A 14704-nucleotide genomic window follows, 5' to 3' on the forward strand; every position below is an offset into this window, starting at 1 on the left:
ATTTACTTTTCTTTCTGTGTCTAAAGTTAGAGGATTTAGTGAAGTGAACTGTGTGACAATCGCATTGAGACCAGTTGACGTGTCAAGCACGTTATAGTTAGGTCAAGTAGATTATTAAGGTTACCAGACCTGCAGGTCTACTAACATTTTTATAATTTTTCGAGCCCTGCTGGTACTGTTCCTGTGTTCAGTGGTGATCTCTTTACAGAAACAAAATTTCCCTTAGTGTTTACCTTTCTGAAGCCTTTTTTCCTCTGTTGGTCCTACAGACAATGTGTGTATATTTTAGGGTATAAAGAACTGCACTGAATGGGAAGGCTGTCCTACTGAAATTTAGTCTGCTGCTTTCACCACTTCACCTGTTTCTTAGATCAGCTGTATGGAACTCCTAATGCCGAGGATGTATTGTTTGGGGTCAAGGACTGCAAGTTTTAATGTTTTGCTATGTGAATCTCTTCTGCATTCACATGCAGTGCATTAGTCCTCCGTCTAGTGCTGGTGTCCAACCAGTTGTTCCTGTAGCTCCAAATCTTGAGCTAGTTTTTTGTTAAGAACTGCAATTAAAAAGTGTTGTGTTTTTCCTTGTAAAGTTAAAGAAAGGCTGTGTGTATTTTACATTGCTATCAGGCTGCAGATAGCTGAGCCTGATGATGATCAGTGGTCCACTCAGATTTTGACCCAGGTGGATCACAGCAGTTCCGAACTGAAGCACTGAGGTATTCAACTCTTAAATAAGTTATTGTCAACCTAATATTGGCACATGAGAAAGTAATGTTTCTGAATGTTTTAAATAAGAGAGACTTAAAATGGAGAGTTAACTTAATGATTAAATTAACTCTTCATTTGTATGTTCTCCTTTCTTAAAGTGTGGCATTTACAAACCGGCATCTTGCTCCCAGTGGCTGGTAGACCTAAGTAAAAAACATAGATATTTTCTTTTAAATAGGAGAAATTTAAAGTGAAGACACATTTGTTTTTGAAACATTAAGTTTGAATGTTTTTCTCTACTTTAAATTAAGCCAATTAAGTCCTAATGTTTCATGAAGCATGTTTCTTCACTTTAAATTCCGCACGTTTAATCAAATGACTGTTTTCCTGTTATAAATATGGCATCATGTCTACATGCCACTGCGAGTAAAATGCCTGCTGTTTGTAAAGAGCCTTTGACTTGGGAGAAAATTAAAATGAAGAGTTTTATGTAATGGATATAAACATACAGTTAACTCTTCAGTTGAATTTTCTCACGTTTCAAGTGTCACATTTACACACAGCAAGCCTCTTGCTCCCTGTGGCTGGGAAGAAAATGGGTAAAATTTAAAGTGCAGACATTTTTGACTTATTATGAACATTTTGTAGAACATTTTCCTGCACTTTAAATTTCTCCCGTGTATAAGCAAAATGATTTTTATGTTTGTGTTGTACATGTAACAGTGTCACATATGGGGAAAGTTATGGCCTGTGCCAAAAGTACTTATAACACGGGCTCTCAGTCACCCATACACATGTATCCCATTCATTCATACACATTCACACATCCCCACAGATCATACACTCACTGACTCAAACGGCAGCCCTATCATAGTACCCCTAGTCACAGTATTTTGTCCAAACCATAGCATCAGGCTCCATTGACATTAGATTTAAAGTCCATGAAACCTGGTGAGGGGGTGTCTGGTAACAATGTGCGAGTTTCTTGGCCTTCAGTAGCTCACAACAATTTTCTCTGATCAGAAGTAGCTTTCTTTACAGAAAAGGTTGGAGACCTCTGATTTAAGTTAATATTTTGTGAAATCGAGCTAACGCATCACATTTGGCAAAGTGTTTCACAAGACACTTCCTCAGAAGCTAAAGTACGAAATGGAGTGGTGAATCCTGAACTCTGCTATAATCAGAACTCTGGCATATTCAGAGCTCTGTTGTAATCAAAAAGCAGCCCTTAATACAAGGCTGCTCTTAAACTGAGCCTGAGAATAGTCCAATATTTGACAGAAATAGAACCCTAGTATGTTTAGGAGTTTGCTATTATCAAAAATGTGTATTAACCAAAAGCTTCCTAGAATCCAAACCATGACATAGCGCGGGCCCTGACATAATCAGAGAAAATATTATCAAAACTCTGATAGGAGAATGCTGTCATAATTTGATGCGTCACTGCATTGCAGCAAATGGGACAAGTACTTTTTATACAGGGCAAGAAGATTTATGAAGCATTGTCTCTTGTACAAGTAGAAATGTTATCAAATTGCACAACCCTGTAGATAGTTTCCAGTCACCCAAGATATTTTACACGGCCATGTGTATTCTGTAAGCACCCACTCCTGTCATGACAGCATTTACTAAGACAGGCACTTTATAGAAGATGTCGGTCTCATTCTGACCTGAGGTATGATTTTTCTTACAATGTTTACTGCTTGAGAATCAGTCCCCGCGTGCTGATAATAGAAAAAGGCGGAGCACAAGTGAGCAAACAGTGCTTCCCTGTCATAAACTGGTGCATTGATTTATTCTTGACTACCATTTCTCGCACACTGTCTGCTTTTAACTAACGACTTATAATGCTATTTTCACCTTTCAGTATTAGTGCACAAGGAGGTAGCTAGGTCGAGGAAACCAATACATTTCGTCCTCGCTCCCAACACATTTGAACTATTTCTTGTCATGTCGAAAAAGTAACGCAAAATTCCTAATCATTGGGATTGGGTGGGTTATTACCCTGATATAGATTCCTATCCAGGCAAGTGCATCATACGTTTCTGTTCATGTTTATTTGGCAGGACCAGAATATGACGGTGGTTACAGCATTAACAGGTTTACCACCCAACAGTATTTAGTCTTGTACCCTCTGACTAATACTCGGAGGAGTGGCGTTCGGTCTAGAGAACCGGGATTAACTGCCCTGTCAAATGTTAATTTTTGCTCTTTCCTCTGCCTCGCCCGCCTAGGGGCTGTTAACTAAACTGTGGCATTGCGCTTTTTTTCTCCTTCAACACCCCCACGTTTCTCTGCCTCCACCACAGATCGTCAGTAATTGCTGCTACATTAAACTCCAGGAGTGCATTGGTATGGCAACAATCGAGCAGAAAGGATACCTCTGTGATAAACGAAGACTTGTCCTGTTTCAGTATCGCTAATCTATATTCAGCAGTTTCATTTGTAGTAGAACAAATGGGCTGGTTTGGACGGCTTTGAGATATATTTGTTTATTATGAGGACCTCAAACGTGCTTTTCTTGCCCTTAAAGATATGTTGCCCCATTTATTATTTTGTGAAGTGGTGGGGTAAAATTGTTTTCTTAAGGTGTGTGTTTTTCGTCTTGGGCTGAAGCTAGTAACACGGTCCTGTTTAACACTGTAGTTAAACGTATGTTGAAAATATTGCATATTAAAGTTTTTTTCCCTTTCTGTTTTCATTGTATTTACTGCACCCAGTTGGCCCTGCATCTCTGCTAAATAACCACACAGATGCCTTTTACTTGGATGATCATGGCAAGTAAATGACTACAGGTTTGTTGTAACATTTATGACTGTTGTTAAGGCAACTTCAACTCGACCATGTTTTTACACTAAATTTTAACTACTTGTGTAACTCTCCCACATACCGCTGGCCTTCACCATGGTAGGATGTGCCATAAAAGTTTACATACTGACTGGTTCCCAGCCAAAACCTCTCCTACCCTGCAGTCCATTTAGGAATATGTTCACAGTAGTAGCTAGTTGTTGTCCACGGAAGCCTCTACCATCTCCCATGTATTGTGCCTGCTTTATATATTTCCCCATGTGACCTCGTTCCCTGTATGTTTCTGCTGGTTTTTGGAGTGCTGATAGTGATTGATGTACTAGTTTGTTGGTATGTAGTGTGTATCTTGGAAATGCACACAGTTGGACGGGGGGGGATGGAACCCTTACAGGACCTACCTAATGTTGATGTGACCTAAATGCCTACCATGCGATAAAGAACTTGCATATCTGTCCTGTGTAATCCTGTGGAAAGATGACTCTGATATGCGTTTACAGTTGATTATTATTATTATTATTATTATTATTATTTTTTTTATTGTAGAAAATTTATAACTCTCCCAGTTTTGGGCATGTTCCCTTCCCATCAACACCCGAAATATTAATTTACTCTTGCTCTTGACAGGAATACATTTGATAGTGGGTGAGAAGCTGTCTGCAAGTATTTAGCGAGATGCCATCAAACTTGGAACTGTGTGCTTGTTTAACTGTCTTTGCTCCTAGGCCATAACCTTTCCAAGGTAGAGGACTCAAACTTTTGACAAGAAATGCAAAGCATTTTTTCAAATTACAAACCACAGTATTGGTTCATAATTGTCTTTCACGGTCAGTTCAGGTGTCTTTATTAATTGAATGGAATCTGTTGATGGAACCGCTACAAAGGATATAATTTTAGCCCTTGGTTCTTTAGCTCTCAGAGCCTTAGTAAAGGTCTCTTAAGTCATCACAAACCATCTTTCTCTTATTTTAGGTCTTGTGACCATGGGAATTGCTTGAATCTTGAGTTCTCAGATGAAGGGGCAGGTTTAAGTGAACACTCCCAGTGTCCAGCCCATGTTACCTTTTTTTTTTTTAAATTGATAGGAAACCCTTTCTAGGTATGTGAAACTCCTCCCACCTCTTTTTAGGTCTCACCTAGGCAGCGCTTGCTCTGTCTCTTTGAGACATGCTGCATTCAGGATATGTGTATAAGGCTCCGCCCATCTTTTTAATTGGCTCCTGTCCCCGTCCTTTGTAAAGGGTGGGTTTTCATTGGTTAAAAGGCTTAGTAGTCCCTCCTTAGTACCTCCTTGTCTCTTCTTGTAACCTCCCATGAGTACACTCCCTGTTGCATGTGTTGTTACTCCCTAGGTCTTAATTACAGCCTCAAGGGACTATTTTCTTAAAAGACTTCAGGCACGATACACAGTTAGTCCTAAGCAAGGCTGGCAGTGCTTACTTCACTCGCAAGAACATATGTCATTTATTTGTGATAGTCTATAAATTTCCCTTCATCTGCTGCACACAGTAGAACCTAATCCGGAATTAATATAATATTTCTTTTGTCACATTTCAAAGCTACTAATTTTATAAATGGTCATAGCTAGTTAAATGTACTCGTGGTACTGTCTTGCATGAAATGCATTATGGGCAGGGTGGATTTACCATATCTTCTGCAGGGTGCAGGACCATATGTGGCCAAAAGAGGTCCCCCAGGACCAATTTTTGGCCATAAATGATACTTCACCCTGTAACATGGCTAGGGAAAAAAAATCGGCATGTATAATGCCAATAACTTCAACTTTGCAGGGTTCAGTACTATATGTGGCCAAAAGAGGTCCCATGGGACATCTTTTGACCACATATGGTACTGCAACCTGGCTAGGTAAAACAAGCATTTGCAATGCGTAAATGCGAGCCCTATTGCAAGTTTGAGCTATTGGCATTGCAAATGACAAAGCCTTTTATTTAGGTTTTGGTTCTTAAAAACATAAATAAAACTCATTGCCATTTACAATGCCAATAGCTGAAATTAATGAAAAAGACGAGAACTATTGCATTGCAAATGCTTGTTTTTTTTATGGTGGAGACACTTGGTTGGCTGACAGCATGGTTACCTCTGCACTCTTAAACCAGCCTCACTTCTCTCATTGGTCAGCCATTCCTTTTCCCTCCTCACTATAAAGAGTATTGTCCAGTCCTCTCTGCATTTGGAGCAAGGCCCGCGACTACTGTCATTCTGCCTTGCTTGGAATTCTCCTGCTTCCTCGTCACCATGGTAGAGACCATTTTTCATGTCTTTATTCATTCAGCGCTAGGATATCTGTATGGTGACTGTGCGCTCTACAAATTTTATAAATTAAATAAATAATTTACCATATGGTCTCTTTTAACTAGTAAGTGGGGCTCGGAGTCTCCCAGAGTTTGATGCCACAACATGTTGCAGGATTGTTTTATGTTGCCACTATTATGTTGGCCTCTTATCCTCCCATGAAGAGCACACTACACACTGTGGAAGCCAACATTCGTTGTAGGTACAGGTCATCACAGTATTGGTGACTCATGTCACTTTTATGAACTACATATTCGAGAATCCTTTGAGCCTATTTCTTCATAGTGCCACCCATGTTGATTCACAAACTTATCCTTAGATTGCCTCATAGGGAAATTCCACAGAATTGGCAAAATTCCATTGAGCAAATTCTTTTCATTATATTAAGATATTACCGTTCCTGATAATGCAGCTTCACCCTCACAAAGTTAGTGTCCACCTAAGTTGAACACACGTGGCAATATCTTTGTGATTTGGTCCCATAGTTCTTATTTTCTGTCACAGTGTGAGCTGCCATCGGAAGAGCAAAGATGAAAGTGGGGTGTAATACAATTAATATTGAATGCATTCCCTTGTGTCAATTGATTTTTTCCAACGTTATACACGTAAGAAAAAGCAATACATCTTCTAGGCATATCCATATTGATAACTCAGTTTTTTCATTCTAATAAATACAATTACATTTGGAAGACATTTAAAAAGAAAAAAAGGCTGAAAGTGGAGTGTCTGAACTTAGCTGCTCCGTTAACTTTATTTTCCATAAGGGTGCAAGTAGTACTTTCTCACTGTATGTTTAACATAAAAGACCTACAGAATCATGAAATGTTAAAGTGGCCCAGTAATTAGTTGTGATCTCTGCCCTTCGATTTGCTGTTGGTTTTCAGGCATAACATAGACCTTGTCCAAAAAGGGTTGCTTTGTAGTTTCCATACACTCTGTAAACACCACCTCATGGCTTTTAGAAGAAGCTTTTATCTCAAACACTGGACTCTAAACACATGTTTTTGCTATTGTGATGCAAGAGTGGTGAAAAAGTGTGCCCTTTTGGATTTCACCCGACTGTTGAAGGAAGCAGAGCAATAGCAGATGATGGGTCTTGTTTCTCAGTTTTAGCATTGAATTTCTCCAGTCCGATGTCTGCCTAACATTTCCTATAATGCATTTTTCTATTAGTTTGGAGACCGTTTAGGCATCTAGACAGTTTTTAGTTGTCTGCTTTGAAAGGCCTATCGTTGACCATACCAAAAACGTAGTCTTCTTAGAGCTCTCTGATTGCTTACCGTTGGTTGGCTTTTTTGTCACTCATTTGTTTGCTTCTTATTTGATGGCTTGACTTACTCTTTGTTTGTCCCTCCTGTGGGGCATACCCTCTTCTCCATCCTTTAGATTGGCTGGCTTGTATCCTACCACAGTTTACATTTTGGGACTCTACGTTTTTCATGAAACATTAAGTGCTCCATGAGAGTTCATGTGTTTCCTTGACATAACATGTTTTAATTTTACTTTTTGGCGGGCTCGGCAGCTGCCATTTGCAGGTGGGTTTCTCCGCATTCCTAAAGGCGCTTCCGTGCGGTTCAGTACATTGCATCGGCAGAAAGCATTTTAGTCAATAAGGCTAGGACGTATTGGCTTTGCCAAGGTTTGTTGAAATTGGCACAGCCTGTTACAACAGACTGGCTTGTTGTGGGTGGGTCGCTAGCAGGGAGAAATACTCGGATTCATGAAGTGTGCTTGGCCCATTAGTGTTTGCTGAGCAGGGTACAACTTTTCAACGATATCTCAATATTTCACTGTAAATAAATTGTTTTCAAAACTCTATACTTGCAGTTGGTGTCCTCGATTCTTACTTGCTGTGTGTGCTAGATAAAACTTACCAAATGATGTTTCAGTGACTTTCTAACTAGAATAATTATTAGATGCAAGGTGATGGATGTTAAATGACAGTGACAGTTATTTAACCTTGTAAACAATAAATGCATTGCGAGTCAAGTCAAGATAAGCTTTATTCGATTTGAAAAATCAGATCATAAAAGCATGCAACACATCAATTAATACAAACAGAATATTACAAGCATATGAATAAAATTATAAAAACTTGCAGCATATAGCAAACAAATACAATTTACACACAAATAAAATTGATCGTTTAAAAAGAGAAAACCACCTTCTCCGTTCAGTGCACCACCAAAACATGATTGATAACCATTCTTGTTTAGTCGAGGTTCGGGCCTTGCATCATTTTTCTAGTTCTGACCACCCCTTTCAGAAACTTAGCAATATGATCACTAACCATTTTATCATCTAAAAGTTGCAGCTTAATAAAAGCGGGTCAGCAAGATCTCAAGCCTTGTGTTTTCAGAGAAGACAGAATCCATCTTTTCCTAAGTGAAGTGTAAAACTTGCAGACGAACATGATATGGATTGTTGTCTGTACTGAAATATCGTCACAAGTACAGGGGCAAAGAGAACGTGACCAATCGTTAATCTGGGGAAAGGTAACCAGGGTGTGAAAATTGCCTAAACGTAGGTGTGTCAGTAAGAACTTATCATAATTACTAGAAGTGCGTAATAAATATGGTTGTATCCCAGTCTGAATCGGGAGCAATTGGTTGGCTCTCACTGTAGGTTTCATGATATTAGAAGACAGCCTAATCATCTCCAAATGATTTATCCATATTGACTTTAATTCCCTCCTCCTGATAAGGGACAGGCTATCGGGATCAGCAAAATACTCGGGATGGCCTAGGTCGCACATAAAGTTTTAAATATAGGCGAGCCAAGGGATACTTTTTACTTGTTGCAAGTTCAGACAATCTAAAATCACATCCCAGTTAAACCTGTCTTCACGCCGGTCCAGACCTTATGCCACAACAAAATCGGCTGTTTTTTATAAGATCGGACAGGTATATAGCAATCCCAATTCAGAATGACAAATATACGTAGCTGTACTATCAGGGACCGCTAATAGGCACCTCAAAAACTGGTTCTCAAGTCGTTAAAAGGACTCCACGTTTACATATCCCCAAATGCCAGCTCCATGCAGAGCAACAGAAATGCATTTGGCTTTGTGAATTGCCAATAGATCGTAGATAGGACGCTGGCCCAATCTCCTAGCGAAATTAATCCGGGCGCCTATAGCTTTTGCGAACTGTAGTTTTCTACAGTTTACGGCTTTCACCCGCGTGCCCCGTTTATCAAAAACAATACCCAGGTATGAAAAATGATCAACAAATTCAAGTTTTCCTTTACTTATGAAAATCTCTCGGCATTTACCACTAGACTTACTACATTTCATGATAAAAGTTTTGGAAATATTAACATGTAGATCTAGGCTTGACACTTCACGTTTCTAGGTCCTGGGGAAAGCCAGTTTATATAAAAGGCCTGGCTGAAACATGTAGACCACTCACAGGATGCAGGAGTTTCCTAAATACAACTCCACTTACATCCGCTGCCTTGCATTTTAATACTGCCAGAGGCCCAATCATTAAAACTAATCTCTTGGGACCACTGGACAGTTTTTAAATCTCACTTTCACGCCACCCACACCGCACACTCGGCAAGTATACCCGCTCCGCTGTAATACAGTCGTTGTAGCACACCAGGGACACACTCGGTGTTACCAGGTGGGCCCGATGATGAAGCATGCCACCATCTAGGTTAGTGGGTGAGGGCTTCATTAAGAAAGAAGATTTCTTTCTTCTGGCAAGAACACACCGCTTCGAGTTTCTTCACCACGTCTTGACATCCTAGTTCTCATTGATAAAACATAATTACCTAGGGGATATGGACTAGTTCCCATACATCCTCACTCTCCCTTTGATACTAATACGTATTAGATGCCACAAGGGACACCCTACTTTCATTCAGCCTGTGGGATATGAAGATACATAATTCACCCTTATTCCTCCTGTTGCTGGTAGGCACTGCCGAAGTAAAGATTTAAACCCATTAATGTGTATAATTTCAGTTGCCCACGTTTCCTGAAAACATAAAACATCAAAATCATAGATGAATTTAGACCAATCGGGAATAGACAGTTCAGTAATTAGACCTGCCACGTTCCATCAAAGTATGTTTAATAAACCAGACCTCCCTTGCTGACACGCTTGGTAGGGCCGCTATCCACGTTGGCTACTTTGGAATAAGGAGCAGTGTCACTTATGGAGCATGTGTAGCTAATGTTTACATCTATTGTGTGGAGTCCCAGCTCGTTATTATCAATAAGTAGATAAGTGTCCGCCACTAGGCCCGCTGGTAAGACATTATCAGGTGGCCCCAAACTTTGACGAGTGGGAGAGGACTCTGCTATGTTTTCAATACTGGATCTTATGTTAGAAATAGGTTTCATTTGGTCCGTAGATGCCAGATTTGAGCTGGGGTGAATATTTTCTGTAATCCTGCATTGTGCCACAGGACTAGGTATGGAAATAAGTCAGTCTATATCTTCAAAAGATGGTAGGATATCGAACCTGTTATGAACAGGTAGGCTAAACTGCTGATAGGCATTAGTGGTTATGGGTCGTAGGGAATGATGAGATTGAATCCTAGGGGGATAAAAATACCCCATGGGCAGGACATTTATTCCAGATGTTGCTATCTGATCACTAACAAGTCTACAAAGGATCTCGTGTACCAAGCATGTTGATTTACAAGTAAGAACAACACAGTCCCCAGAGTGTTATTCCCCTTCTTACAACCCAGCCTACCTTTCTTGCCATTTTAAATTCAGTGAACAAGGACTCTGTGCCCGGTTTTAGTCCTGAGCTAGCGGAGTGCCTTGTTTCTCAGCGCCTCCCAGGATTCGATTGCCTGCGGGGCAAGAGGCAGTACACTAGCTAAAATTATAGTCAATGGGGTGGCTTCGGGAGGCAGGCTCAACCTCCCCGCCTTTTTCTGCATGAAAACAGCGGACGAGGTAAGTGGCAAGACCGTGTCAGGGGGCTCAACATTGGCAGGGACGGAGTTTAATGTTGGCCTAGAGGCACTCTTTGATTCTATGGGTACTTTATCTAGAACATGAGGGGACTTGTCCTTGTAGGGGGGAACTATTATTCTACCATCCGATGCTGAGTGGTTATGTGACACATTTCCAGCGTATACTCCTTGTCCACTACGTAACATGTCCTCAATTGCTGTTATCCTAGCTAACACATTTTCGAGTGGGGCTATGGCTGATGTGTAGGGTGCTACTGGACCCAGACTCTCCCCTGTAGCGGCAGCAGGCTTTACTGTCTTGTGAAGGCTAATCATTTTGCTAATAGCAGAGTCCAAATGATCCAGGCGACCCCCGAAGTGAGACAAGGCTGTTAACAAACAAATCTTTTAAATGTGTGCAAACCGTATCCAAAGTTACACCCTCCCCCCCCCCCCCCCCCCCCCCCCCCCCCCCCAATGTCCACCGCAGAGTGCCCTGGAACACTGCATACAGAGGGGGTGGCGTTAGTTTGTATGTCTGTGTGCTGATAGTACGAGTTTGAGTTTGAAGCGCCTCGTGGGCATTTTGACAAGCCCGTTTTTGTTTTTTGGGTGCCCGCGCCTCTCCTTCGCTTCCCTATAGGCTCTCTCAGCTTGTCCTTAGGATCCTCAATGTCCTCAGTGGGAGAGGTAAGGGTCTGCGACCTTGTTGCTATATTCGTCCCAAATGATATAGTTGTGAAAGATGTGTCAATTTCAAGGGAGGGCTGAGGGTGGCCTTTGACGGGGGGAAGCGGGCGGTTCAAAAGGTCAGTGCCCACGTCAGTAGTGCCTAGAGAGGAGCGCCTCGGCACAACTAAAGATTCTAACGATAAGGGCCTCTGTCAGTTCGATCTCGTGGCAGAGCATTGATTCTGCCCTAACAATAAAGGCATCCAGGGTGCCCGCCACTCCTTTACGCTTGCTCATTTTGCTTACTCCTCCAAGCGAAGGCTCTCAGCCGAGTGTGAAAAATCAATGAGGAAAATTGGCAGCACACAACGGACAAACAATAAGGCAAGGAATTAATTCCAAAGATGTTAGTAGATAGAGTAATAACGCTCCTGTGTGGTCCTGTTAAAGACAAATCGGTGATCAAGACAATACCTTGTATCTAGAATATCGTGAGCAGAAGCAGCGAAGGTTGGAGGGGTGGCCCAGCCCAGCCTCCTCCGGGCGATGACTGGCAAGGACGGGCCTGCCCTTGGCCCGGGCATAGCCCGCACCCATCCCGCGGAGCGGGGCCGCGATGGAATTTAAAGTGCCTCTGAGCGCACAGGCAGCATCAGCGCCTCCGAGTGCGGAACTAGGCGTTGTTGGGATTGGAGTCCCCCCGGCGTTGTTTGCTTGCGAGTAAAACACATTGTTTGCATAACTACAGCAGTTTATTTCATGGAAATTCCTTGTTACTAACTATTTTAAAATATCAATTGGTTGTTCTGTACTGCAGTCTTTTGACACAAAGCCAGATGTGAACTGTTATTCCGTGTTCTTGATTTAGTGCCTTGAAAGGTGACTAAGGGCAGGAAGTAACATGATGGACTTAGTCTGAATTCTCTTCACTGCTACTCCTTGGACAGTATCTATTTTCTGAATCTGGTGAGGTCATTTTTATGGTCTGGGTGAATACCTTTGCTGTCGCCAGACAATTATGTGAAAATCACCAGGAATGGGAGCTTCGGCTCCGCCCACATGTTGGGAGCCAGAAGTACTTGATTAGGCACACGTTGTGTGCTTCCACAAAAAAGTGCATGCCGTATACGCAGCTGTGATCATTTTGTTTATTTATCCAGCTGCCCAGGGTTGGACTTTCAGGAGCACACACGTTATTTTGTATTGCTATTAAAGTGTCTTAGATAACTAGATATGTTATCTATTTTTCTCTGGCAGCAGCACAGATGTGAGGAGGCTGTCCTGAACCTACATGGATTTTTAGGTCTAGCATGACAGTGCATTTGTAAGCTTGACCTATTGACATTGAACAAGCATTGGCATAGCCAATAGACAAAGCTTACTATGCATCACCACTCTATCCGGTATAGAGTTTACAATTATGAGAAGTTGATTTTTATATCCTAAAAATAAGGTGCCTTTATTTAAGTGTGGAGGATTCCTTTCTTAGGTGTTTTTTACTTTTGTCCATTTTTGTCACAGAGCTGCTGATTTTACACTTTGTTTCTGGCTCACCTTGTCTGGGGTGGAAAGAGGGAGGAGGGGGTCATTCCAAAATATCACGGTTGGACTTCAGAATGGTGCAGTTGCTGTTTCTGGTAAACCCTACAGTGTCCGCGCTTGGGGCTATCAGTAGAGGGTGGCTTTTCTGGTTCGAATATAAGCTTCATAGAGAATATAACACGCTGATGAAACAAACCATGTCACTCGAAGCTTCTCTATAGGAGTAGATAAAACACCGTATAGGGAGTGAGGCCCTGGACTGTGATGCCTCAAGTAGCAGCATTGATTACGAGGGAGGACCCAGGGGGCCCAGGCCAAGTCAGCAAAGGCTGGAGTGAGTGGAAGCACGAGCCTCAAAAATAGTGGAAGCACAAGCTTTAAAAAAAAAAATACAGCATCAAAAAAACAGCTCCTGATCCAGTGTGCAGAGCCTTCATTGAATATGTTGCAAAGGAGCTTCTTGATATTTGTATATTTACCTAGACATAAGCATGATGACAAACTCGTTTAACCATTATTTCTAACGCTTTGCAGCAGTTAACTTAAAGTTTCTAGTGGCTCAAATGGATGTAATTTGATATTTATGTTTTCTGCAAAATGTTTTCTGCGTATTTATTGCTTAATTTTCCTCCTGAGAAAAGGTCACTCATAGTCGTTTAAATGTCCCTCCTTTCTCTGAAATTATGAAAATTTCACACATTGCAATCTGAAACCTTGGCTGCTATGCTCGTGTGGTCTTTGCATTCTGGCCCTGGGGTTTTGTTATTACCATTACAAAAGGGAAGCAGCCAATGTCCGGATTCAGCAAGGAGACCAAGAGGACTGATCAATCTAACCTCGGATTGTAGGCCTACGTCACATCCCTGCCTTCGCCTTGACTAGTCATATGAGTTCAGAAGCATTGACAACTTCCTGTCTTTAAAGTTACTGTCGTCTCTTCCCTTTAGCCGCCAAATAATCACGTGACACTTCAAATCGCTCACGTCTTTTAGGCCAACAGTTCTCTGAGCGCATTGATGTCTGAGCCAACCTTGCTGTGCTACAAGCAAAACTGCAAGTTCCAAAAAGCTGGACATTAAGAGCACTTTTTATTGCAGTGCCACAAAGCGACAAGATTGTGCACCAAACACTACTTAACACACGTAAACCTGCTGCGAGAGTTAGAAAAGAAAGAGAGTATGTAGAAAAGAGAGAAACCACATAGACTCAATAATACACTCAATAATACATAGCTAAAATACAATACCATTAGCAAAGCAAATGGCTTTAACTTAAACAAAGGCGAGACATATTGCATTTTCAATGCTTGTTTTAATTGCGATCGCTGAAGCGGCCGCATGCCTTTTTCCCGTTTATTTACTTTTGATACAATGGCTGCACCCGTGCTTTAGCTTTGAACATCTTAAGCTAAAGCACGGGTGCCGCGATTGCTTCAAAAGTAAAGAAATAGAAAAATAAATGTGTAATACCTCTGGGACCTTTGAAGGCACCCACCGCATTTCATTGGTTGCTTGGTCCGCCTTTATAAATTCCATACTTTTCATTGAGGACTAGAGTACTGTTGCCCCGCCTTGTGGCTGTTTTGGTTCTGCCCTGGTGACCGCCCCTGCTACATGGATCCTTTCGATATGGGCCATATGTTTTGGTAAGCGCACTGCTTTCTTTTTTGCTTCTTTTATAATTTTCTGTTGTGTTTTACTTTGCTCCCCCCCCCTTCCCGTTGTCTGTGTTCACTTTGCTCCCACCC

At 41.5% G+C, this 14704-nt stretch overlaps 1 protein-coding gene across 3 annotated transcripts in view; it reads left to right on the forward strand.

The window, feature by feature from the left end:
- RAP1B (RAP1B, member of RAS oncogene family) overlaps positions 1–14704 on the forward strand; it is a 493712-nt gene that overhangs the window by 58264 nt on the left and 420744 nt on the right. The window contains exon 2 of one of the 3 annotated variants that reach the window (XM_085653470.1): positions 3429–3503. The exons of the other annotated variants lie outside the window; for them this stretch is intronic. The gene's annotated coding sequence lies outside the window, so the exon portion shown is untranslated. The remainder of the gene's footprint in view (positions 1–3428; positions 3504–14704) is intronic. 3 annotated transcript variants of the gene reach the window in all.

The sequence above is a fragment of the Triturus cristatus genome, chromosome 4_1 (genome assembly GCF_964204655.1).
Source record: "Triturus cristatus chromosome 4_1, aTriCri1.1, whole genome shotgun sequence".
In the NCBI taxonomy this organism is placed as follows: Eukaryota; Metazoa; Chordata; class Amphibia; order Caudata; family Salamandridae; genus Triturus; species Triturus cristatus.